The 27,249-nt window shown below is 42.6% G+C and overlaps 1 protein-coding gene and 1 long non-coding RNA gene across 14 annotated transcripts in view; one reads left to right on the top strand and one right to left on the bottom strand.

Moving 5' to 3' along the window:
- The window catches only part of MACF1 (microtubule actin crosslinking factor 1), a 311,434-nt gene extending 309,372 nt beyond the window's left edge, over positions 1-2,062 (bottom strand). For all 13 annotated transcript variants that reach the window (XM_074334445.1, XM_074334456.1, XM_074334436.1 and 10 more), the window contains exon 1: positions 2,011-2,062. The gene's annotated coding sequence lies outside the window, so the exon portion shown is untranslated. The remainder of the gene's footprint in view (positions 1-2,010) is intronic.
- Positions 526-19,837, top strand: LOC109444877 (uncharacterized). The gene is made up of 5 exons (XR_012497134.1): positions 526-564; positions 1,129-2,148; positions 10,849-10,941; positions 15,543-15,653; positions 18,514-19,837. It is a non-coding gene; the product is annotated as an uncharacterized LOC109444877 (long non-coding RNA).
- The last annotated feature ends 7,412 nt before the right edge of the window (positions 19,838-27,249 follow it).

The raw sequence follows: 27,249 nt of genomic DNA, 5'->3' as shown, positions 1-27,249 counted from the left end.
CAATGGTAGACATGAAACAAAACATGAACTAGAATAGGCAGAAATTCTTTATTTCTCCCATTCTGTCTCCGACAGATATGTTAGAAAAAGTTCTAAACGTGAAGCAAGACAGACCTGAAAGTAAATTCTGGTTTGGCCACTTACAATTGGTGGGATCTGGGGCAAGTTACTTAATCTCTCTGAGACTCAGTTTCCTCATCTGCTAATGGGGGTAACATTTCACCTTAGATGATGTTTTAAGAACATAGTGAAATGCAAATGTAAAACTAGCTGGTGCCATGCATGGCACACAATAGGCATTAAAGTGCCTATTTGCTTATTCTAAGGGCTGTAGGAATAAATAGCACAGCATGGGATGGGGAATGGGGGAGGCGGTACAGAAAGTCAGTTTTTCTGGTCAGTTTAGCTAGTGGAATGATCTGAGTGGAAACACAATCATTCTGGGGCCAGCTGGGCTCCACCAGCCAGACTGGGCAGCCTTCCCTCAGTCAGGCCAAGCTTACTTCCCAGAACCATCTGCTACACATGGCGCACCACCCCAACGGCTCCCTTGGAGCTCGGATGGTACATGCCTTCAGCTACCAGCCTCCCTGAAGGCCCCATATCCAGCCCAAATAACCAGTTCTCACTGTAGCTCTAGAGACCATCGGCTTTCCCTTATGGGAAACACCTGCACGCAGAGCTGTAGGAGACAGTGAGGTGGCCTAAATGACTGGACACTAAGGGTCTCTGGGCACAGCTCCTCCTGGATTCTGGGAATCTTAGCCTGAAGGCAGCAAAAGGCAGAGACAGCCTCCTGGGTCATAGGCAGATCCCCACCACAGGCACAGAACGGGAACAGATAACAAAAGAAACATCAAACAGTGTAGTAGGCCTCTAGACAGCCTTGGACAGACAGAACAGCCCTGCCAGGGCACCTCCTGGCCAGTAGCATGTGGACCCCCTTCCCATGGAACATCCAAAAGAAATCCAGCCACAGAAGGCAGAAAGGAAAGGACCCAGGTCCTGGCACAGCTTTGCTCTTTATCCCAGCATTTACTCCCTCCCCCAATTACCTTCTGGTGCCACCTCCCACCTCTTATAGCAGGTCCGGTGCTGAAGTGACTGCCCCACCTCGGGGAAATTTAGGCTGTCCTTCCATCTCTACCCTCAGCCCTGGGCAGGAAACGCCCCTCCTTTCAGACCACCTGCTTCTTCCCAGAACCGCCTATTCCTCCCCAAGACGCCCTATTTTACTACAAAGGCCCGTTCATCCAAGGCCTTCTCCGGGAGAAACCTCCCGTGCCCAGCTATACCCTGGTCAGTCTCCCGACCCCCACAAACACCTGTTTGACCTCGGGGTTCTCGCCCCACCCCTCGGTCACCTTAGTCACTCCATCAATCCCGGATTCACAGAAGCGCGCGCCCACGCCCCCAACCCACTACGAAGGCCGCACGCGGGGTCCGCGACCCGCACTTCACCTGGAGTTCTCCCGCTGCGGCCCTTCCCCCCCAGCTCGCCTCCATCCCCTTCCCCACAGCGGGAATAGGGCGCGCCGCGAGCCAGGGGTGACACGGGTGGGTTCGCGTGCCCGCCGCGCGCGGCTGACAAAGAGCGGGGCCGCGCCATGCGGACGCGCGACTAGGGACCCAGCAGACAACCGGGCCAGGGGCCGAGACCTGGGGCCGGGAAGCGACCTTACCCTCCTGGCCCTCTCCGGACCTGGGAGGGCTCGGTGTCCCATTTTGCCGGAGAACACGCCTCCCTTTGGCCCCGGCAGTGCCGGCCGAAGGGAAACCCCAGCTCCGTGCGCTCGGCGATGCCGGACGCCGGCCACTGGCGCTGCAGGTGAGAGGCCGGGATGGCCGCGACGCCCGAGCCTGTCAAGCCGCCTTCCCTTTGCCGCGGGCTGCCCGGACTCGGGCGCGGCCGCCCCGCGCGATCAAGCACGCGCCCCGCCGCCGCCGCGCACCGGGTGCAATCAGGCAGGAGCCTGCATCCAGCCCCGCGCCCCGCGCCCCGCGCCTTACCCTGGGAGCCGGAGGAGGGGAAGACCGGCGGGCGGCAGCAGCAAAGGCGGCGGCTGCGAGGCGCGCCCCGGTCTGGAGCACAGTGGAGGGGAGCGCAGAGGAGCTGAGGGGAGCGGCTCCCACAATGGCCGAGCTGAGGTACCGAGCCCCCCGCCCCCCGCGCCCTAGCGGCAGCGGCTGAAGCGGAGCCCGCGCAGCCGCTCAACCCGCTCCCCCACCCCCGGCGCCGACGCCGCCCCCCGCCCCCCGATGCGCGCTCCCTCCGCCCTGAACCCCACCCGCGTCTGCTTCCGCGCTCCCCGCGCGCCCATCAGGCGGCTGCCCTGTGCCCTCTCCACACTGAACCCCGGTCGTTTTGCTGCCCCCGAACCCTGTCTCTCGGTCCCTCCCCCCTCAGCTCCTCCCCTGCGGCGGCGGGTGTCCCAGGGCCAACTCACGCCCCCACATTCCCCGCCCTCTGCTCCGGCTCCCTGTCCACCCGGGCCCCGCGGCCGCTCGCTGACCCTGGCCTGGTTCACCCGTCCCGCCCCCTTGAAGCTCCTCACCGCCGCTCCCCGACTCGTTTTCCCAGGCTCTCGGGCTATCTCTCAGACCGGGACCTGGTTCTGGAACAGCCCATTCCCCTGCCTGCCCACTCTTTGCCCTAAACCCTCATTGTGTCCCCGCTCCTGGAGCCTCTGCTTGCGCTCTGGGTGAGCGACCTGCGGGTCCACGTCCCCTCCTGGCTTTGGGAACTGAATGTAGGAGGGACCAGAAGGAGGCCCCATTTTCCCTGCGGGGTAAAGGATAGAGGGGAACCCGGCCGGCCACAGGAAGGAACTCAGACTCCTGTTTAGACAGCACCAACCCCATTCAGAGCCTTGGAAGAGGCTTCATCCACTGAGAAAACATGTATTGAACTCTTTCTGCATGCTACGCATAGTAATACAGAAAATAACCAGGATTGCCTTTTATTTTCTCATAGTACAGATGATTGAATATGCCCAGAGAAGGAAGGGTGTTTGCCTAAAGCCACCCCAGCCCACAAGTAACCTACCATTGGGGACTGTGCCAGGTGTTTCACCTGGGCCATGCCATACCGAATTCTCACAACCCTGTTCATCTTCAATATATACTGAACACCTACCACGTGTGCCAGGTCCTGTGCTCGGTGCTAAGGATACAACGATGAGAAAGATGCATCCACTGGGCTTAGTAAAGATAGACAGTAAGAAATCATAAGGCATCCCATGAGGCAATATTATGATCTTCAATTTCTGGATGTAGAAAGTGAGATTAGATGGTTAACTCAGTCATCTGGGAAGCAGCCAATCTAGGACTGGAAGAATCCATGTCTTCAGATTCCACATCCTGTGTTTGTTTTTTTCACTGTAACTGCTGGGAAAATGTGGGTTGGACCAACTTACAGAAGCCCTTGAACTTCAAACTAAGAAATTTGGTCTAAATTATATGGTTATGAGCAGTCAAGGAAGGTGGAAAGCAGAAAAGTGGAGGTAACCCAAGGACAGATACAAGATGGGTGCGATGGTTATGCCAGGAGACTATTGCAATAATCCCAGCAAAGGTAATGAAGCTCTCATCCCAGGAATGGACAGTGGAGATGGGAAGGAATGATATCCACCCTCTGAAACCTGTGTTTGCCTACATTCTCCCTGGGGGAAGGAACCACCATTTACTAAACTCCAACTGCACACTAGGCAATGCCCTGGGCATTTTGTGTTTATTATCCAGTTAAATCCTCCCCATAACCCAGTGCAGTAGGTCCTTTTTTATCCTCATTTTACAAATAAGGGAACAGAGACTTTGAGAGGTCAAATGACTTACTGAAGCCCACAAAGCAAACTAGTGTTGAGGCTTGGGTTAGAGCCCGAGCCTGTCTCCAAACCGCATGCTGTAATTGTCACTCTCACTGTCTGAAGCCAAGGCAAAGAACCCAAGTCCTTTGATTTCGCTGAAGTTTCTTTTCCTTGGACCACAGATATCTCTGAGATTTCCAGAGAAAGGTCAGGGGTCCATAATTGTAACCTAAACTGTCCTTAGGCCAGTAGTGCCTGTGTGGGACATTGCTCCACAGAAGCCTGCAAAGGCTTCAGCCTGGGAGAATTGTGCGACCTGATCCTGAAGTTCCTAAGGGGGTGGGCTGAGAGACCTTGAGGCAGAAAGCTGAAAAGGCAATAAAGGAATTATTTACAGCTCAGAAATGGGTGCAAAAGCCCTTCCCTGGTAAGAGAGGAGCATGGGTGCTGAGGGGGGAGATAAGTTGAAAACATAGGAAGAATGTGGGGAGTCTGGGTGTGGGACTGAGTCTCCACAGGGGCCAGGATCTCTGGGCAGGGACTTAGTAGACTCAGCCAGCTGGGGAGAGCTTATGGGGGAGGACAATCAAATCACCTAGGAAGCTGAAGTGTCAGCCTCTCTGACTAGAGAGCATCTAAGTATTTCTGTCTTTTTCAACCTCAATGTCCTTCCCAGATCTGACCACCAATCCTGTCCTGAATTATTCATGCTGTGGCTGTGAGAACAGAAGCTTCTGGAAGCTTCCGGACTTAGGACATTCAGCTGTGTCTCCCAGGAGCTCTAGCTCCAGCAGTGCTACTCTGGGATCAAGCTGAGGCCGAGATGTGCCAAGCTTTCTGCAGCTGGCAGCCAGCCACTAACCTTGTGCTACTGGGCTTCGATTCATTTCAGCCATCTTTTACTGAGGAATATTATGTGCCGGGGACTGTACTGGGTTCTGTTGGGAACACAGAAGTGAATCCAGGCAGGTCTTTGTCCTTGAGGAGTCACAGGATGGTAGAGGGGGCAGGCACTTGAAAATTATTCCTTTCTACAATGTCCTCTGGGTCTCATTGGTCTTCTTCTCTACTGTCCCCCATTTCACCAACTGAAGTTCTCTGCTAATTCCTTCCAAAAGTTAGTGACTTTAGAATTTCACACCTCAAACACCTGAACAGAGTTCTCTCCTTGGAGAGGTGCCAAAACTTCTTACCCATGTGCCTATTTGGAGTCCTAAACTAGGCCCCCAGACTGCTGCTTGGGCCCCCAGCTTTCCAGCCACAATAGGAGAATGACACTCACTCTCTAACCCATCCGATATTTAGCAAACACTAATTAAGCATCGACTCAGTGCCATGCGCTGAGCTTTGTGCTACTGGCTCAAAAATGAATCAGGTATGGCCCCTGTCCTCATGCTGCTCACAGTCTAGGTGGGGAGATAGACAAGCAAAAGGGCAATTATACTTCCGCTGATTCCTTCTGAGTTGGAATCATTACAAGGTACCCTGGGAGGGAGCACAAAAAAGTAGAGGGACACTTCCTAGAATCTTGAGGCCACAGGTAATTTCACCAGGGCTTGTCTTTCGAGGTCCTTGCTTAAATAGAAACTTATAGTTCTCTGTCTTCATGGAAAAGTTTTACTGTTCTATACTGGCTTTTCCTTCCACTATTGTCCTCTATCTCAACTTGTTCCTCTGGACCATCTAGAATCAGACTGGTGTCCAAGTGACGGTGAAGGTGAAACGCGAGCATGGGTAGAGGCTAGAGCCCTGTGAAGATGAGGCTATCCAGAGGAAAGAGCACAGAATCCCCAAACTGTAAGGGACCTTAAAGATTTCTAAGCTCTGCCTAGAACATTTTTCCTCTCACCTTTCTCTGATTATTCCTCCTATCCACACACTGATGAGATCCAGACTAGTAACCCATTTGTGTCTCCAGCTCTCATCTCTCTCCTCTGACCTCCAGACTCTATCCAACTGCCTCCTTGACTTCCCCATCCCCACCTGGATGTCTAAGAGGCAGCTCAAACTCAGAATGTCCCACGTAGCACTCTTGATATTGGCTCCCTACTACTCATAAAACTGTTCCTCTCCCAGTCTTCACCATCTCAGAAAATGGCTTCACTACCTACCCATTTACTCAAGTCAAAGATCTAGTAGTTATTCTTTTTTTTTTTTTTAAGATTTTTTTTTTTATTATTGGGAAAGTGGAATAGGACTTTATTGGGGAACAGTGTGTACTTCCAGGACTTTTTTTTCCAAGTCGAGTTGTCCTTTCAGTATTAGTTGTGGAGGGCGCTTCTCAGCTCCAGATCCAGTTGCCATTGCTAGTTGCAGGGGGCGCTTCCCACCATCCCTTGCGGGACTCAAGGAATTGAACTGGCAACCCTGTGGTTGAGAGTCCACTGGCCCATGTGGGAATCGAACTGGCAGCCTTCGGAGTTAGGAGCATGGAGCTCTAACCGCCTGAGCCACCGGGCCGGCCCTATAGTAGTTATTCTTGATTTTTCTTTCTCTGATTCCCTTCGTCCCCATTAGCAAGGTCTGCAAAGTGCCTCCGGAATGTATCCTGAATTCAACCGCTTCTTCCATTTTTCTATTGCTACTTTAATCCATTGCTCATCTGGACAACTGCACTAGCCTTCTGACTGGTCTCCCTGTTTCCACCCTTGATCCCACCCCATTTCAACCCATGAAGCAGCCAAGAGTGAATATTTTTAAACATAAATCATGTCATGTCACCTCACACACAGTTCTATTTTTCACTTGGAATAAAATACAAACTCCTTATAATGGTCTATGTGCTCTACATGATCTGACCCTTGCTTCGACCTAATCTCAAGACCGCTTGGTTATGGGATTCCAAAAAATCAGACCTTCTTTCTGTTCCTTTAATAAATGAATCTCATACCCATCTTAGGGCTTTGCAAAGCTATTGTGGCTGCCTGGAACTCCTCTCCCTAAAATCTTTGCACAATTGGTGCCTTTTTCATCATCCAAGACTCAGCTTAAAAGTCACCTACTCAAACAGGCCTTTTTTGACCACCTATCTAAAGTTGCCACCTCCTTTAAACCTTGTTTTATTTTCCTCATAACATTTACCATTTTGTCATCATTCTGTGTATGTATTTACTTGTTTATTTCCTATCTCCTCTGCCAGATGCTTCACGAGAGTGAAGGCCCTATCTGTGCTGTTCACTGCTGTATCCCTACAGTGCCTGGCACATGGTTTAGCTTTCAGAGGATACTTGTTGAATGAATGAAAACTTGAATGAGTGAATGAATGAATGGATCAATCAATCAATCAATCAATGAAGTGAGGTCAGCAGAGAGAGACTTAACAGCAGAGATCAGTATATACAAAGTCCTGAACTTGAGAGTATAGGAGGCTCAAGAGATTGAAAGAAGTTTAAAATAATTGGCATGAAGAGTGCTAGGAGGTAAGTTGACCAAAATGAGGCTGGAGAAATAGGAGAGGTAATGGAGAATGCTGGGTTCTCCCAAGTTCCATGTAAAGCCATTGAAGGCTTTACAAAGCCCCCAGCTTTGTTGAGGTATAATTGGCAAATAAAATTGTGAGATATTTATAGTGTACGTCATGGTGATTTAACATATGTATACATTGTAAAAGAATTCCTACCGTTGGGTTAATTAACACATCCATCACTTTATTTATTTATTTATTTATTGGTGAAAACATGTAAGTTCTACTCCTTTAGAGAATCTCAATTATACAACACAGTGTTATCAACTATAGTCATCATGTATTACGTTAGATTCTGAGACCTTATTCATCTTGTAGCTAAAAGTTGGCACCCTTTTACCAATCTCTTTCTATTTCCTCCATGCCCCAGACCCTGGCAACCACTTTTCTACTTTCTGTTTCTATGAGTTTGACCTTTTTTTTTAGAGTCCACATATAAATGATACTATTTTTCTTTCTCTGGCTTATATTTCAACGTAGCATAATGCCCTTATGACTGAATTTTACACACACACACACACACACACACACACACACACACACATATCACATCTTCCTTATCCATTCATCTGTTGATGCACATGTAGGTTGTTTCCATATTTTGGCTATTGTGAATAATGCTGCAATGAGCATGGGAGTGAAGATATCACTTCAATATCCTGTTTTCATTTCCTTTGTATATGTGACCAGAAGTGGGATTGCTGGATCATGTGGTAGTTCTATTTTTAATTTTTGGGGGAACTTCCATACTGTTTCCCATAATGGCTACACTAATTTATATTCCTACCCACAGTGCCCAAGGGTTCCCTTTTCTCCACATCCATGCCAGAATTTGTTATCTCTTATCTTTTTGATGATGGCCGTTTTAACATTTTAAACAGTGAAGATACTTTTTTTTTTCTGCCAGGGAAGATACTTAATCCAATATGCATTCTAGAATAACTCACTCTGGGTACTGTGAGAATAGACTACAAAGAGGCTAAATTGAGTGTGAGAAAGCCAGTGATAAGTGCCAGTTGGAAGACATTTAAACTTGTCCTTACAAGATGGGCCAAGATCTTGGACAAGAGTGATAGTGATGAAGATGGGAGACGTGCAAAGAGTCAAAGACATTTAGAAGAGCATCAGCAGGACTTAAGGATGATGTGAAGGGTGACGGAGAAGAGGTGCCAAGAATGCCTTCCAGATTTCTGTCTCAGGCAGATTAGTGGTATCATTCTCTAAGGTTATATAGAAGGTACAGGTTTGGGAGAAAGATGCTGTGTTCATTTTTAGACATATTCCCTTTGAAGTGCCCTTGGGCTACCAATGGAGATATTTAGGTCTGGAGCTCAGGAGAAAGGACAGGGCTGGAAATAGATTTGGGAGTTGTCTACATAAGGACAGAAAGTAGACCCATATTGAGCTCACCCAGGGCAAGTGCAAAGAGTGAGGAAAGGAGAGGACAGAGCCCTGAGTTGTACCAACAGTTAAGGGGTAGGTGGGAGAGAAGAACTCAGAGAGGTAGGAGGAAAACTAGGAGGATGTCATGGGACAATGGAGAGGCAACCTTCAACAGGAAGGAAATGGCTGAAAAGTTGAGCACGAAAAAGAATGAAAACGACATTGCCTAAGCCAGTCAGTAATGGGCTTTTCCTCTGGCCACAGTGATTGGTTTGGGCATGAACATGGGACCACTTCAGACCAGAGAGACATAAGGAAGATTGATAAAGAAGATTCCTGACTCCCAAGAGAGTAAGGAAGGCACTTTTACTGATGCTTTTCTTTTTGTTGTCATCATTGTCATTCCAGTAACTTAATTCAAGAGACCTTTTGATTTAGTGACATTGAAATTTACTAATTAATTAAACAAGTACTCATTGGGAGACCACTACCATGTTTCCCTGAAAATAAGACCTAGCCGGACAATCAGCTTTAATGCATATTTTGGAGCAAAAATTAATATAGGACCCAGTCTTATTTTCCTATAATATAAGACCTGGTCTATAATATAATATAGTATAATATAATATAATATATACCCAGTCTTATTTTACTGTAAGACCTGGTCTTATGTAATATAATATAATGTAAGACCTAGTCTTATATTAATTTTTGCTCCAAAAGATGCGTTAGAGCTGATTGTCCGGCTAGGTCTTATTTTCGGGGAAACACGGTATGTACCAAATACTGTTAGAGGAGCTGAGGATACAGTAATAAACAAGACAGAAGAAGGATCTGTCCTCCTAAAGCTTAAATTCTAATAGAGGAGACAGACATTAAACAAATAACTAAATTTGCCTTGTATTGCAATTATGAATAAATGTTAGGAAGAAGAATAAAGTAGAAAGGAAAACAGGACAGTGGGAGCTACTATTTTAAATAGGGTAGGGTGGTTAGGGAAAGCCTCACGGAGCGGGTGGTATTTAAGCAGAGACCTGAGCAGAGGAAGAAAGCAGCCCTGTGCACCTCTACAGCAATGCTATCCAATTGAAACATAATGCGCCCACGTGTGTGCTTTTAAATTTTCTGATAGCTACATTGAAAAAGAAAGAAACAAAGATCAATAGTTGCCAGGGATTATGGGGGAGAGAGGGATGACTAGGATTTTTAGGGCAGTGAAACAAACTGCTCTGTATAGTGGTTATATGTCACTATACATTTGTCAAAACCCACAGAACGTACAATGCCAACAGCGAACCTTAATATAAACTGTGGACTTTGCATGATAATGATGAATTAATGTGAGTTCATCGATAATAAAAACAATGTACTACTGTGATGCGGGATGTTGATAGCAGGGGAAGTTGTGCATTTATGGGGGTGGGAGGTACTCATATATGGGAACTCTGTATTTTCCATTCAAATTTGCGGTGAACCTAAAACTTTTCTAAAAAATAAAGTCTATTCTTTTTTTTTAAAAAAAAAAGTAAAAAGCAACAGGTGAAATTAATTTCAGTAATATATTTCAATAATATAGTTCACATTAGGTTGGTGCAAAAGTAATTGCGGTTTTTGCAGTTGTTTTAAACCTTGTAAACTGCAATTACTTTTGCACCAGCCTAATAACATACCCAAAATGTTATCATTTCAATATATAAGCAGTACTCAGCATATTCAGCAAAGCCATTAATTAGGTATTTTAAATTCTCTTTTTTGTGAACTAAGCCCTCAATGTTCCGTGTGCATTTTACACTTGTGGCACATCTCAGTTTGGGGAGCCACATTTCAGGTACTCAGTAGTCACACGTGGCTAGTAGCTTCCATATTGGACAGCGTAGAGGAAGAAACATTTCAGGCAAGAAAAATAGTAAGTGCAAAAGTGCGGAGGCAGGAACGGCAAGAATCAGTCGTGTGTGTTTGAGGAGAGCCAGTAGGGACAGAAAGGAGTGAGGGTGAGTGGGTGGCGTGGTTGATGAGGCTGGTTAGAGAGAAGGGCAGGCGCCGGGCCCTGCATGGCCTCCTACGAGGCAGTTGGGAATTATTCTCAGTGTGACTGGGAAACCACTAACGGGCTCTGAGCAGGGGACAAGTTCAGTCCCTTTGTGACATGAAATGCAGCGCAAATGTTCTTTCTCATTATACTGTTTCTAATTATAGAGGAGGCACCGAGGGGCCCTACGAGGAAACCAGCTCTCTCTCCAATTTCACATTTGCAGACTAGAGGCAAGAGGGCCGGCACCAGCATGCACAGTAAGTCCTTTCTTGTTATTGGTGATTGGACACGAGCACGGTCAGCGGGCCCTGGGGGGTGGAAGCCAGGCTGGAGTGAGGTGAGGAGTGGGAAGGAGATGGAGAAGTTTGGCAGTGAAGGCGAAGGAGAAATGAGAGGGTGGTCATGTGGGATGCGGACGGGAGCTGGTTTGCTTGTTTGCTTTTAAGCAGGGAAAGATTTGGCGATGTTCGCATACTCATCTGAAAGTAGTAGGAGAGAGGAAGAGGTTGGCAAGAATGGATCAGGGCTGGGGTGAGGTTCCTGAAGAGGTGGCGGGGGCCGCTGGAGAGGAGAGGAAGGCTAAGCGGTGATGGGGTGGACCTGGGGACTTGGTGGCAGCAGGGTCTGCGCCTGTGTTCCAGCCTTCCACAGCCCCTGTCCCTCTGCCATCTGGAATCCTGCGACCTACGTGTGGCCTCAGCCCTGCTGCCCACTCTTCTCTCTGCTTGTCACTCTCAGGCTCCCCAGACCAGAGATGATCCTGGCAGGGGCTGCTGCCCACCATCTGCCACTTCTCCGCCCTCTCAGTTCTGTGCTCCTGCTGCTTAGAGCCTCCTTTTCCTTACACTCTTCTATTCTCTTGTCCCAGTTCCTGGAGGCAGAGTCACTTTCCCTTCCAAGCCCTCTGGTTCTGACATATAAAACCCAAACAAATACCGCGTGTAGAACCCCTATTGTGTAGGCACGATGCTACATGCTTCACACATATCAGGGGTCTATTCAGTCCTTACAACCCCACAAGGGATGGGCTGTCATCATCCCATTTTACAGATAAGGCTCAGAAAGGATAAGTGTCTTGTGCAAGTTCTCGTCGTTGGTAAGGGCCATAGGGAAGAGTTGCCCAAGTCTGTAAGTTCCCAAAACTCACCTCATTCTATGATGCCACACTGTCTTTTAGATTCAGGAGCTGAGCTAGATACTTTGCAGATCTTTCCTCATGTGGGCAATGGACTGTGGACATAAGCAGCGGAACACTGGGCTCAGCCATGGGGGTTGGTTCCAAGAGAGAATGCATAGGTTTATGAAGGCAAGAATCGTGCTTGTTTGGTCACTGCTATACCCCAGTTCCCATAATAGTATCGAGCACATAATAATGCACAATAAATATTTATTGAATGAATGAATGAACTCTGGCCCCTGAGAGGGCTGATCAAAGCGCTGAGATGAAATCAGACAAGAGTACAAGGCAGGGACCAAGAGCCCAGAACTGGCCCAAGTTAAGGTTTTGTTATAGGAAAAAGACAAAGGTCCAGCATTCTTTCCGAACCCAGTGGGAGGGATCTTCTCAGCTAAGCCTAAACCAATCAAGACCATGCATTTCTTGACCACAATAATCAATTCAGAGAAAAACACATAAACAGCTACTTTATTTTTTACAAACAACTGTATATGATTCCAGTATATGGATATATCAGAATTCATTTCACTAGTACCCTATTGATAGACTTTTAGGTGATTTCAAATGTTTTGCTATGACAATGCTGCCATGAATAATCTTGTATAAATGTCAAGTCTCACAGATAAGTCATATCTGAAATCTAAATTTCTAGAAGTGAAATTCTTGAATCAAAAGGTGTATGAACTTATAATTTTCATAGGTATTGCTAAATTGCCCAGATAGTGGTTATGCCAATTTATACTCCCTTCTGAAATGTGTGAGAAGATCTGCTTGCCATATTCAGGCCCAAACAATATTACCAAAACTTTTGGTTCCTGATAGTCTGATAGGTGAAAAACAAAATCCCAGTCCGTTTTACTCTGCACTACTCATGAGTCAGAGTGAGCATATTTCATGGGCCTAAGAGGGTTTTATTTAACCCTGCTGCTTCTTAACTAAATCTCTAAAGTAAAAAGTAAATATTTGCCTCTAATCCCAGATTACTGTCAAAAGTTAGCAATTACTGTCAAAGAGTTATTGTGTATCACCCAGACATTTTCCTAATTTCATGTATATTTATATAATTTCATTTTAAAAGAAAATGTTTGTGGGTGTGTAAAATATACATATGTACATATATATGCATATACATATATAGTGCCAAAAATGTATACACATTTTAAGAAAGAAAAAAACTGTTGAAATTGTAATACTCAACATATACCGATAACAAAAGATAAATACAAGTCACATTTGACTTCTGCAATTATGAGAATTGCTCAAAGTGGTTATCATCAGTGTAATTTTAATACAGTTTTTTTCTTTCTTAAAACGTGTATACATTTTTTTGGCACCCTCTGTGTGTGCATGTGTGTGTGTGTGTGTGTAATTTCCCCGAAAATAAGACCGGGTCTTATATTTATTTTTGCTCCAAAACATGCATTAGGGCTTATGTTTAGGGGATGTCATTCTGAAAAATCATGCGAGGGTTTGTTTATTTTCCGGTTCAGTCTTATTTTCAGGGATACACGGTATATTACCTGAACTGTGAAACTTGCATTTTTTTCTGTTTTTCAATCTTTTGCCAATCATATTTTTGTTTGTTATTTTAGATGCCTTGCATTTTCTTTTCATATAGAACTTTTTCAAGGTCTGCCTCTCCTTTTTTTATGACTATTTAGTACGACTTTGGGATATTCCATAATCAATTTTGCTATTTCCTCTTTGACATTTTGATTTTTTCCCATTTGTTAAATCTAAACAATGCTACAACAAAAATCCTTCTACATGCATTTTTATGAACATATGCTATTACTTTAGGCTTATTCCTAGAAGTGGTCTTTGGCTACTAAAGTGGCCTGAAGCTAATTAAGTAGGTTGGTCTGCGATGGGAAAGGCTCCCATTTAAGTGTCTTTTCCACTGTCTTCAGCACATGAAACAAGTCCATTTATCAATTTGTTCTTAAATCTGAACTTCCCTTCGTATCATAAATAGCTGTGTATTTCCCTGAACAAATGGCATTACATTTAATCAGTAGCAAAGGATTCTTGAGTGGCTACTGGGTTCAGTGCAAGGACAGAGGGTTAGAACATCATAGGAAAGTCTTGTCCTCCAGCTCGGTCTAATAGGCATAGAAAGAGAAATAGCAATCCAAATGATACACTGAGTAATCACCCCTGGTCCAAACTTCCTTCTCTGATGTCCTGGAGCATTTACTCACTAGGACCGAGAGAATATAACCTAGGCTGGCTGGCTGTGCGTGCTTACTCCTTGGACCACAAGGAGAGGAATGGCTCCAGATAGGTTAGCAAGAGGCAATCTGAATTGTCATTAGGCTGGAGGCCAGAGTTGCTATCTCCTCTACAACAGACTTCTATTCACCTTCATTTGATAAACATTTATCTCTTTCTATTCTCTGTAAAATGTTGGGGAGGCAAGGGAACCCTTGCATTGAAGTGCTGAGTAATCTGTATTGATTTGTAGGGTACTGGGTGGCAACAGGTAGAATATTCCAGTGTCTGGCCTAGAAAAACTCCAGCTGAAAACTGATGTATTTTGTTTGTTCCACATACTTTTGGTGCTTTGATTTAAAAAACCCCAACTTCCTTGAGGTGTAGTTTACATGCAATAACATGCACCTATGTTGAGAGTCTGATTAGATGAGTTTTGAGAACTGTATTCACCCATATAACCACTACCACAATCAAAACACAGAACATGTCCACCACCCCAAAAAGCTCCCTGATGCTCTAAAACTTTTTTTTTAAATTTGTTATTTTGAAATAATTATAGATTCACAGGAAGTTGCAAAGAGAGTACAAGAAGGTCCCATATACCCTTTACCAATTATAGTACCATATCCAAAGTGGGAAATTTACACTTGTACAATGTGAATAAGTATTTCTGTGTCATTTTATCACCTTTCAATTCAGGCAATCACTATTGCAATCAAGATACAGAACTGTTCCATCACCACAAAGAACTCCTTCACGGTGCCCCTTTAGAGTCACAGTAACGCCTGTCCCCACCATCCTTATTCCCTGGCAACCACTATTCTGTTTTCCAGCTCTATAATTTTGTCTTTTCAAGAATGTTATGTAACTGGAATTATACAGTTATGTGACCTTTAGAGATGGCTTTTGTCACTCAGCCCTTGAGATCCAACTAAGTTGTTGCTGTATCAAGTTTGGTCCTTGTCACTGATGCATAGTATTCCATGGTGTATTTGTTTCTCAGAGCTGCCACAACAAATGAGCACACACCTAGCAACTTAAAACAGAAATTTATTTTCTCATCATTCTGTAGGCCAGACATCCTAAACCAAGCTGTCCGGGGGCCACGCTCCCTCCTAAGGCTCTAGAGGAGAATCCTTCCTTGTGCCTTCCAGCTTCTGTTGGCTCCAGCCATTCCTTGGTTTGTGGCTGCATAACTCCAACCTCTGCCTCCATCTCAACATGAACTTCTCCACTATGTCTGTGTCTCCTTCTCTCCTTCAGATGATCCAAGATGATCTCATCTGGAGATCCATAATTTAATCACATCTGCAAAACCCCTTTTTCCAAATAAGGTCACTTTCACAGATCCAGGCGTTAGGACATGGACATATCTTTTGGTTGGCCCCCACTTAACCCACTCTATATGGATGTACCACACTTTGTTTAACCATTCACCTAACTGAGAGACATTTTGATTGTTTGCAGGTTTTGGCTATTGCAAATAAAGCTACTGTGCACAACTGCCTATGGGTTTTCCTGTGGAGCTAAGTTTTCATCTACCTGGAATACCCAGGACCGCAATTTCTGGATCATATGGTAAGTGTATGCTTATTTTTTAAAGAAAATGTCAAACTATTTTACAGAGTGGTGGTATCATTTTATAGCCCCACCTGCATATATGAGATTCAATTTCTCCACATCCTCACCAGCATTTGTTATTGTCACTATTTTTTATTTTAGTTGTTCATATAAATGTATAGTGATATCTCATCATGGTATTAATTTACATTGTCCTAATGGCTAGTGATGCTGAACATTATTTCATGTGCTTATTTGCCACACATATTGTCTTCAGTAGAATGTCTCATCAAGTCTTTTGTCTATTTTGTAATTATATCTTCGATGGGGGTAGAGGTAGGGCTGGAGTAGAGGGAGTATTATCTAAAGGTTGTCTGTCTTTCTAGGCTGCTCCTTTCCTGGTCCTTTGACTAGAGAAAGTAGGCTTTTCTTGGGGCTTTGGTCTGTACTCATCGGCATTTTTGCTTTGCTGGCTTCTCTAGTATCCAATCTGACAGGTATCAGGCAAACAGAAAACTCAGGGCACTAATTGCTGAGTTTTTCCTTGGGTCTTGAGGTGCTAGCCAGTCTGCCTTCTTCTCTTTCAGAATTTTCTTATGTTAGTTTTATATATACTGCCCAGGTTTTTTAACCATGCTTAGCAGGAGAAATAGTGTCAACTGGGTCTGTTCCATCTTTCTATAACCAAAAGGTGCTTCACATACTTTAAAAAATTAAAGATATTTAAAAATCACATATTTATCATAAAAATGTAAACTTCTGATTTCTCATGAGACATTGGAAGGTAAGTCATCTTGGCTGGCCTGCTCTTCTGCTTGGTAACAAGTAGCTGTAGGTGGGTGGCAATGAGTTTACTATAGGTCCCGCCCCTCTCTCAACGAATGTATTTATACTTACAGAAGACTTTTATCCCTAGTTCTTACATTACCATAGGATTCTGAACTTGCTACCTCTATCAGAACTTATGTTTGATCTCCAGAAAGCGTTGGCCACAACAAAGATGGGGTGTGACACCTGTAAAGGAGCCATTGGCAGGATCCTTAAAAGATTCTGCTACATCATTGCAGAAATGTTCTCTCTCCCAGCACAAAACTCTGTTTCTGCACAGACTGTTCTAAGTGGTTACAGTAAAAAATAAAAATAAAAAAAATTCTCCTCTCTCATCTCAGGAAACAGCCAGCTCATTCCTCCTCTTCAGAAACCCCTAATCATGAAATGACCCGGAGTTAAGCTTCCAGCCCATTCTTGTGGAAGCAGTTGGCCCATAGAAACATGTAAGTCAGCAAAAGCCTTGGATTCTCAGTGGCTGCAAAGTGAAGCCCCAAGGGGAGGGAGCTTTGTGTTCTAAAAGAGCATAGAACGCTGTGTTCGCTGTGCTCCGAGTTCCAGGCAGACTGGTGATCCTGGTAATGTAGAAATTTCAGTAGGTCTGAAGGGAGGCCTGAACACGAGCTGTTGCTCATCATGGATTCAAACAAGTAGTTCTGTTAACCTGGGCAGCTCTGCTATTTCAGTGACCAAACCTGTCAGCACCAGGTGGGAGGCAGAATCACTCTCAAGGCAGATGTTCTCAAACCTCTGAGTTCATTGACTCCTTTCAGGGACATGAGGCTTCATGAGCCACCTGGCCCCTTTGGTCCAGTGCATTTTGGCTTCTTCCTGAGAGGGAACTATCAAGAGGAAGCCCCTGATCTTCTGTTGCCGGAATCCCCACGCCTAGTGTGTGCAAAGTGGTTCTGGTTAAATGCTTCTGTGCGTGTATGTGCGTGTGTGTGTGCGCGTGCGTGTGTGTGTGTGTTTACTTAACTGCTAGAGAAATTCCATGAAGTAAATAGAAGGATCTCTACTTTGCAATTGAAGACACTGAAGCTCAGAAAGCGTATGTGACGTGCTGAAGGTGACGGCAACAAGACTGGGTTTTGCAATGCTTGATGTTACGATGCAAGTGACATGTCGACTGAACTTGTAGTTCCAAGTGGGATTTGGTAACTTCGAGTTCTCCTCATCTTTCTTGGCTGGAGCAATTGCCCAGGCAGCAGGAGCCATGGCAGTCCAGGGTTGCTTTGGTTTTCAGCCAGGGCTGGCAGATAAGTGCCTCCAAATGATATGCAGATTAAAGTAGGTAACCCTGGCCTGGGTGTTTCTGCTCAAATCTGTGTGATCTGTAAGTGACAGGTGCCAATTCAAAGAATTTGAATGGTCACTGCAATTGAGTGTCCAAATCTTATGTCCTTTAGAGTTCAACGTGCCACAAAGCCTCTAGCCCATCCCTGCTCCCCTCCCCAACATCCACTCTCACGCAACAGAGCTTTCTCCCTTCTCTGGGCTCACACAGGTCTTGTGTTTCCCTCATGGAACTGAGTGAGTATGTTCTACCATGAGCTGATTATTTGTGTCCATATTTCACTTCTTACTGTACTGTGAGCTCTAAGGGCAGGGACCATGCTGTATCTATCATGTTTAACTCTTCCACAATGCCCAACATAGTATCTTGTACTTGGTTTCATGCCTAATGCCATGGCTTGAATAAAAACGTTACGTAAATGGAAGTAGGTTGGCCAATTTCAAGCTTCACCCTGTGGAAGAGAAATTTCTATCCCTTTATTTTTCTTTTCTTTTTTTTTAATTTTTAATTTTTTTTTTTTTTTTCCCTTTATTTTTCAAACTGTGTTCTATAGAACACTAGGCCCATGAGATGCTTCATCAAAAATGGGTTCTATCACCAAATATAGCCCTATAGTCTATCCTTTTCTTGGAGATCACACAGCATGTTGGCATAGCAAAGGCTCTAAGAAATTTTAGTTAAAATAAAACAATAATAATTACTTGGTTTACTCAGCATTATTGAACTATATTTGACCTTTTCTAATTCCCTCAGAGAACATCTATTGACATCTCAGAGAAGTCCTGCTCTACAGCCCATATGTAGGAAATGCTGTTCTAGATTCCTTCTGAAAGCCTGGTCCTCATGTTCTCTTCCACATGACCAAGGACAACATTTAGGGAGACCTGCTGTAAGTCAAATACAGCACCGATGTCGAATAAGACTGCAACATCTTTCAAATCTGGGACCTTTTTTCTGCAGGTAAGTATCAAGAAAAGGGACATACTCGTAGGGAAGGACTAAATTTATTACCTGTTTGCTTTCCTTCTGCCCTTTCCCAGGTACTTTTAGAACTCTACTGTTGGGTACGATTTTTTAGTCACTGCCCCAGTTTTGTTCCATCCACCCCTTTTAGGTTTTCTCCCCTCCCACACACACTAACGTTCACTGGACGGCAGGGCTGTTGCTCTTCTCTGAGCAGAGCTTGTGCTTTCCAGCAACAACACATTTGCCCATCGAATCTCTGCTTGAACTGCCATTCTCACAAGTTTACCAGTGAAAATCCTGCCCACCTTTCAAAGCCTCAATGCATCCTGCATTAGATTAGCTGGAAGTTCAGAGATCAGTGAACTTTAGTGCTGAAAGAAAACTCAGAAATGATTTAGTCCAAACCCTTTGTTGTAGGACATGGTGATTCAGGTAGGCTTAAGTGACTTAGGTGAGAAAGCTGAGAAGAGGGTAATTCAGGAAAGAGCTCTTCAGAATCTTTAAAAATTTCCCTCGTTAAAATTACCCTATCACGTTCTGAACTGTAGTTAAAATTTAAGTTCCTCAAAAGACAGAATTTCCTTTTTATTTCCATTGATAAATCATACTGCTGTAACCAGAAAGAACAGATGGAAAGGATGTGAATTCAAATTCTTTCAAGACTGTGTGTGAGCTTTGGGGTCAAATAAACCAGGATTTTTAAAAACGGAGGTAAAATTTACAAATGAAATGTACACATTTTAAAGAATATAGTTCTATGAGTTGTGACAAATATAAACACTCATGTAACCACCACCACAAACAAAACACAGAACATTTCCATCACCCCAGGAGGTTCTCTTGTGCTGATTCCTAGTCAGTCCCCTTCCCTCTGATCTGCCTTCTTTATTAGAGTTTCGTATAAATGGGATCATACAGTATGTACTGTGTCTAGCTTCTTTCACTCAGCAAAAAGATGTTAAGATTCATCCATGTTTTCGCATGTTTCTATAGTTTATTCATTTGTATTGCGAGGTTGTATTTCATTATATGGATTTACCCCCGTTTATCAGATTGATGATCATTTGGTGTTTTCCCTCTTGTGAATAAAACTATGAACACTCATGTGCAACTTTGTCTAAACATACATTTTCATTTATCTTGAGAAAAACTATAGGAGTGAAATTTCTTGGTCATGTGGTCAATGTGTGTTTAATTTTATAAGAAACTGGAAAACAGTTTTGCAAAGTGGCAATACCATTTTACATTCCCACCAACAACGTGAGGGAGTTCCAGATGCTCACATCCTCACCAACATTTGGTGGTGTTGTCAGTTTAGAACAATTTTTGGCCTTTCTAGTGGGTGCAAAGTGGTATCTCATTGTTTTTAATTTGCATTTTCCTTATTACTAATGATATCGAGTACCTTTTAATGTACTCATTGACCATTTGTATATCTTCGTGGAAATATTTATTCACGTCTTTTGCCATTTTTTTTAAACTGAGTTGTGAGCTTTGCTGAGATTCTAATTTTGTTTCAAAGTTTGTAATTGCTCATTTAAGCACTTTTATGATGACTGCTTTAAAATCTCTGCCGGATAATTCCAAAGTTTAAATTATCTTTATGTAGACTGTTTTCTCATTCAAGTTCCTAGTTCTTGGCATGATGAGTAACTTTCTATTGAAACCTGGACACTTTGTTATGAGACTGGATCCTATTTAAATCTTCTATTTTAGCTGGCAGTCACTCTAGTTTAGTGTGCAGGTCCTGGCTTAATTTTGTGGGCTATCATCCCAAAGATGATTTAGTTTTCAGAGTGCTTTGCAGTGTTATTCTGGTCTGCTTTGTGTGCTACCAGAGACCAATCTCAAAACCGTCATGGTATTCCACACTGTAATTCACTTCTCAAATATTTGCCATTTAATTCTATTCAGTTGGACATGTGGGTCATTCAGGGGTCTGCCTAAGACTTCATAAATAGGTTTAAAGAACCCCTTTCATCAATTTCCTCTCTTCCAAAACCCTCCTCTGGATGGGTGAGGTTCATCTTATTACTGCTGGGTGGTGAAAGGCGGGGCTCAAGGCAACTTACAACATGGCAGCTTGCTTCTTCAGAGTGAACAAGTAAAAAGAGTGAGAGGGAGGGAGAGAGAGAACCAGCAGAATGGAAGTTACAGTCTTTGTAACCTAATCTCAGAAGTGACATCCTATCATTTTTGCTATATTCTATTTGTTAGAAGCAAGTTACTAAATTGGGCCTATGCACAATAAAAGGGAATTATACATAGGGCATGCCTATCAGGGGACTGGGATCACCGGGAGTCATTTTAGAAAGAGTCCACCATAGTCTTCTCTAATTTCTCTCATCATTGTTTTGTAGTTTTCAGGAACATGAAGAGAAAAAAACTACCTTTTACATTCACTCATATTTTAATCACTCATTCACCATTTCTTAATTAATATGGTTGGGTTTAAGTATACCACTTTGCTATTTGTTTCCTTTTTATCTCGTTTTTTGTTCCTGTACTTCCCCCTCCCCCAACTTCTTTTAGGTTAATCCAATACAGAAAAATATACAGTTTTTAAGTGTACAATTTCATGAGTTTTGATGATTGTATAGACTCATGTAATCACCACTACAGTCAAGATATAGAACATTTCCATCACCCTAGAAAGTTCTCTTAAGTCCTTTCCCATTTAATCCCATCCAATTGCCTCTGGGGCAATTACTGTTTTGTTTTCTATTACCAGAGTCTAGTCTGCCTGCTTCTGAAATTCCTGTGAATGTAAAAAAATATAATCATAGTATAAGTCAGACACATATAATGTGACCAGATTTTGAGATTCCCTCAATTGGCTTTTTTGCTGTCCCTCTTTGATCTATCTTCAATGTCACTGAAACTTTTTCTTGTTGTCTCCAATTTGTTAAGCCCATCTAGTGAATTTTTACATTTTTTAAAAACTTTTATTTAAAGTGTGTTTTTCCAGGACCCATCATATCCAACTCAAGTAATTGTTGCAATCTAGTTGTGGAGGGCACAGCTCACGCTGGCCCATGCGGAGATTGAACCAGCAACACTGGAGTTACAAGCATCGTGCTCTAACCAACTGAGCTAACTGGCCATCCCGTGAATTTTTAATTTTAGATATTGTACTTTTTAGCTCTAAAATTTCATTTGGTTCTTTTTCCAGGTTTTCATTTCTCTTTTAAGATTTCCAATCTGTGCATGCATTACGATCATCCTTTTCTTTAAGTCCTTGAACATATTTTTTAATAGAGGCTTTCAAATCCTTGTTGGCTAATTGAACTTCTGAGTCATCTTGGGGCCTGTTTCTGTTGACTGCTCTTTTCCTTCACTATGGGTCACACTTCCTATTTATACATGTATATTTCCAATATACATGTCTACTGCATATTGAGCATTGTGAATAAAAGTTATAGAGACTCTGGCTTCTGTTATTTTCTGAACTGTTGATTTTTGTTTTGTCAGGCAGTTATAATACTGGCTGATCTTGAACTTGTGGAAATTTGATTTTATCCAATGATAGGATGGGTCTGCAAAAATATCCTCTAATTTGTCCACCTTAATTCTTTTACATGTGGATTATCCAATTGTCCCAGCACCATATGTTAAAAAGACTATTCTTTCCCCATTGAATGGTCTTGGAACTCTTGTCAAAAAACCAATTGACCATAGACATGGGTTTACTTCTGGACTCTCAATTCTATTCAGTTGAGCTATATGTCTATCCTCATGCTAATACCACAGTCTCGATTACTACTACTTTGTAGTAAGTTTTGAAAATGGGAAGTGAGGGTCTTCCCACTTTGTTCTTCATTTTCAAGATTGTTTTGGTTATCCTGGGTCTAATTCTATATGAATTTTAGGGCCAACTTGTTGATTTTTACAAAGAAGTTGACTGGGATTCTGATAGGGATTATGCTGTGTCTACAGATCAATTTGGGAAGTACTACCATCCTAACTATATTGTCTTCTGATACATGAAAATGCATGTCTTTCCATTTTATAGATTTTCTTTCATCAATGTTTTGTAATTTTAAGAGTATGTTTTACATTTCTTTTGTTAAATTCATTCCTGTTTTATTCTTTATGCAAATGAAATTGTTTTCTTAATTGCATTTTCAGATTGTTGTCAAATATGTCATATACTATATTCTCTTTCTCCTCTCCTTTTGAGTCTCCAATTATATGTAGACTGCTTTATATTATTTCATGGGTAACTGATACTCTGGGCTTTTTTTCACCAATCTTTTTTCTCTCTCTGCTTTAGTTTTAATCATTTTTATTGATGTCGTCATATCCACTGATCCTTTCTTCTATAGTGTCCATTCTACTGTTAAGCCCATTCAATGAACTTATTTCAGACATTGTAATTTTTAGTTCTAGAATTCCCATTTAATTCAGCAATAATAAATTTATATTTACAAGTTCTCTTGACTTTTTCTCAATTATGGGTCACATTTTCTTGCTTCTTTTCATGTCTCATAATTTGATACTGTGTATGAAAGAACAGAAACAAATATAGTATAATAGTTGTCATGATTATTTCCTAAAAAGTAGAAAACCTTTCCTATATTAGAGACTGATCATTCAGATTCCTCTTAGAGTATGGTTGAGGCTGACTGATTTCACCTGTGATTAACCCACATCCAAAACTTCTAGATGCTATCTTCTTGATCTTGTCAGAATTGGTGCTGGAAAGGGATGGTTGCACTTCTAGATATTTTGGGTTCACCGTTGGCGTGAACTCTGACAGGGCCCCAGAATGTAATCACCCCTGAGAATGTGCACAACTACATTACTTAACGCTTATCAGCCTCTTCTCTACTATCTTCTCAGCAAAATTTGGGGAGAAGCAGAAGGGGTGAGGGCAGAATTGTTTTATTTTCTTATTTTTATTTTTTTTTAAAGATTTTATTGGGGGAAGGGGAACAGGACTTTATTGGGGAACAGTGTGTACTTCCAGGACTTTTTTCCAAGTTGTTGTCCTTTCAATCTTAGTTGTGGAGGGTGCCGTTCAGCTTCAAGTTGTTGTCCTTTCAGTCTTAGCTGTATAGGGCGCAGCTCAGCTCCAGATCCAGTTGCCGTTGCTAGTTGCAGGGGGCGCAGCCCACCATCCCTTGCGGGAGTTGAACCGGCAACCTTGTGGTTGAGAGGACGCACTCCAACCAACTGAGCCAACGGGGAGGCAGCTCAGCTCAAGGTGCCGTGTTCAATCTTAGTTGCAGGGGGCAGAGCCCACCATCCCTTGCGGGACTCGAGGAATCAAACTGGCAACCTTGTGGTTGACAGCCCACTGGCCCATGTGGGAATTGAACCAGCAGCCTTCGGAGTAGGAGCACGGAGCTCCAACCGCCTGAGCCACCAGGCCGACCCAAGAATTGTTGAGCCAGGTGATTTGTTTTTGTTTGATGTTCAGATTCCAAGGTGTCCTCCCATTTCACACTGTTGTCTTAGACTCAGCTGATTTCCACTTCGCCCTGCAATATCTCCCCATCTATGGCAGGCCTCTACCCATTCCCACACGAGGAGTCCACCCCCCCAGATTGGAAGCTGACCAGTTGTCACCTGTAAATTCTTCCTGAGTTCAAGGCTTCCTTGCATATACCATTTTTTGTTAGCCCCATAGAAAATTATGCATTGTTTTGTCCAGGATTTTCTTACATTAGCAAAAGGCTCTCAAGTCCTTCTATATAGTTAGAAATGAAAGTCTAGACCTAGATTCAAATCCTGCTTCTAGTACGTTCAGATATTTGATACTTCACCCTTCTGAGCCTCCACTTCCTAAAGTGTAAAATGAGGCAATTTTGATGTATTTGCTATTTAATTGGGCCTCTTTTCATTGCAAGTGATGAAAATCCAACAACACTGGCTTAGACAAAAAAGAAAATTTATTGGCTCATACAATTTCAAAATCCAAGGATAGGGTTAATTTCATGAAGGACTTGATGCAGAGGCTCACTTTACCAGGAAGCAGTTTTTCTTTCTCTCCCAACTTGGCTGCTCCTTTTCATCTGTTGAGTGGTATACCTTTACATTTCTCTTCTTGTAGTAAAGTGGGTGCTTATAAATGTTTGTCGAATGAATAAAAATGGCGTAAGCAGCTATAGAACTTAAACCTTCTCAGCATTAAATACAGAAGACACCTCCCTCCTCTCTTTCAGGATTCTAAGCAAATCTTATTCATTGGTTCCAATTGGACCATGTGCCTGATGGGACTTTCTTGAAAATACTTTAAGGGAAGAAAGCAAAACATAGGAATTACGTGCGTAATTTGCTATCATTTGTTTTTTAAAAAAAGTGTGTGTATGTGTCTATAGGCACAGATTATCTCTAGGATACTCAAAACACTGGTTGTCTATGGAGAGGGTAACTGGATGACTGGGGGAGATTTTTCAGTATATATCCTTTGTACCTTTGAACCACATAAATTACCTATTCAAAAAAATTAAATGAAAAATTTAAACACAGTTCCTAAAGTACTCAGTGGTCTCCCTTGTGTCAGGATTAAAAAGCACCAAAGACGTTCTGATTCCCATTTACCAGAGTGCGTGGAAGGAACGGGCAAGGATAACAGGTGATACTATTTTGAAGGAGTAAGTAACTTGCCCTCTCAGAGTGTTTAATCATCAATTGTAAAGAATCTCACAGCTTTCTGACCCTCCTGTCCCCCAACTTTAGTTCTAGTCTGTACCACCTAGTTGGTCAAAAAGAGACAGTCCTAACCCTGTTTGTTCTTATTCAAACTGCTTAAAGAACAGTGGTCTTGGAGCTGGCTCCTTGCTTTCACTAGCTCATAACGTTGCTATCCTACTTTCTCAAAAAACAAAAACAAAAACAAAAAACCAACCAACACCCGAAACAAACAATATAATTAAGGCACAAAGGACCACATATACAAAGATAAGAGGCAGTTTTGTCCCACAGGTATTTATGGGTATCTGATGTAAATGAGGCTTTTGATATCCTATAAGGACATCAAGGCAATGCTTTCCAACAAACACAGTAAGTGTTCTCTATCACTCATTTTCACCTTTAGGTAAATATAATCTAATGGAATTTGCTCTCCCTTCATTCTACAACCCCGAGCTCAGGAATAAAGATATCTTTGAATGAAAGGACATGTACCGATTTTAAGCCTTATTAATATACTGCTTTCCTCTCTGGCATTTTCAATTGGCCACTGATTTTCCAAAACTAATGTATGCACTTAAAGCCATTGGGACTAAAAAATTCAGAAAAGTTTGTGTGTATAGAACACAATAAACGACCTAACACGGGGCCACAGTACTGGATCTTTCTGGAAGGACTCCAGCTGGCTTGTTCATTGCGATTGATTAGCAATTTGTTTAAGAAAATGTTGCTTGGCTTAAGATTTGCTCTTTAATACAAGTAATAAGTAGGACCCTGCTCAAATGCCAAATCCTATATTTCCAATTTTGAGATTAGGACACAATGTATTTTTCCTTTTAAGAACCTTATAGTCAAGCCTTACTGTTGACATTTATGACTCAAACTGCTGCAAGACTAACAATAAACAGTCTGAAAAGGAAATTACAAAAACAATTCCATTTAAAACAGCATCCAAAACCAAAACAACAACAAAAACTAAGGAATTAACCTAACCAAGAAGGTGAAAGACTTATACAACAAAACTTATGAAACACTGCTGAAAGAAATTAAAGACACAAATGAAAGCTATTCCATTTTCAGGGCTTGAATGACATATTAAGATGTCAATATAACCCAAAGTGATCTACAGATTCGATTCAATCCCTATCAAAGTCCCAATGTTTTTTGAATAGAAATACCCATCCTAAAATTCATATAGAATTTCAAGGGACCCTGAATAGCCAAAACAGTCCTGAAAAGAAGAACAAAGCTGGAAGACTCACACTTCTTGATTTTAAAACTTACTACAAAGCTACAGTAATCAAAACTGTGTGGAACTGGCATAAAGACAGATACATGGACCAACAGAATAAAATACACTACAGAAATAAACCTTTACACATATGGCCAAATGATTTTTGACAAGCATTCTAAGGCTATTTCATGAGGAAAACAGTCTTTTCAACAAATGGTGCTGCAAACCCTGGAAATCCACAAGCAAAAGAATGAAGTCGGACCCTTAGCTAACACTATTAAAAAAAAACAAAAAACAACCAACTAAAAATGGATCCATGACCTAAAATTATAAAATTTAGAAAACATAGGGCTCAAAGCTTATGGATTTGGCAATGATTTCTTGGATATGACATAAAAGGCAACAACCAAAAAAAGGACAAATTGGATTTCATGAAAAATTATAATTTTTCCTGCATCAAAGGACACTATCGGCAGAGTAAAAAGGCAATGCACAGAATGGGAGAAAATACTTGCAAATCATATACATCATGCACCACTTAACAATGAGGGTATGTTCTGAGACATGCATCATTAGGTGATTTTGTCATTGTGCAAACGTCACAGAGTATACTTATACAAACACAGAAGGTACAGCCTATTGCATACCTATGC

This window comes from Rhinolophus sinicus, linkage group LG06, assembly GCF_036562045.2.
Source record: "Rhinolophus sinicus isolate RSC01 linkage group LG06, ASM3656204v1, whole genome shotgun sequence".
Lineage (NCBI taxonomy): Eukaryota > Metazoa > Chordata > Mammalia > Chiroptera > Rhinolophidae > Rhinolophus > Rhinolophus sinicus.
This window is presented reverse-complemented; position numbering and strand designations above follow the sequence as displayed.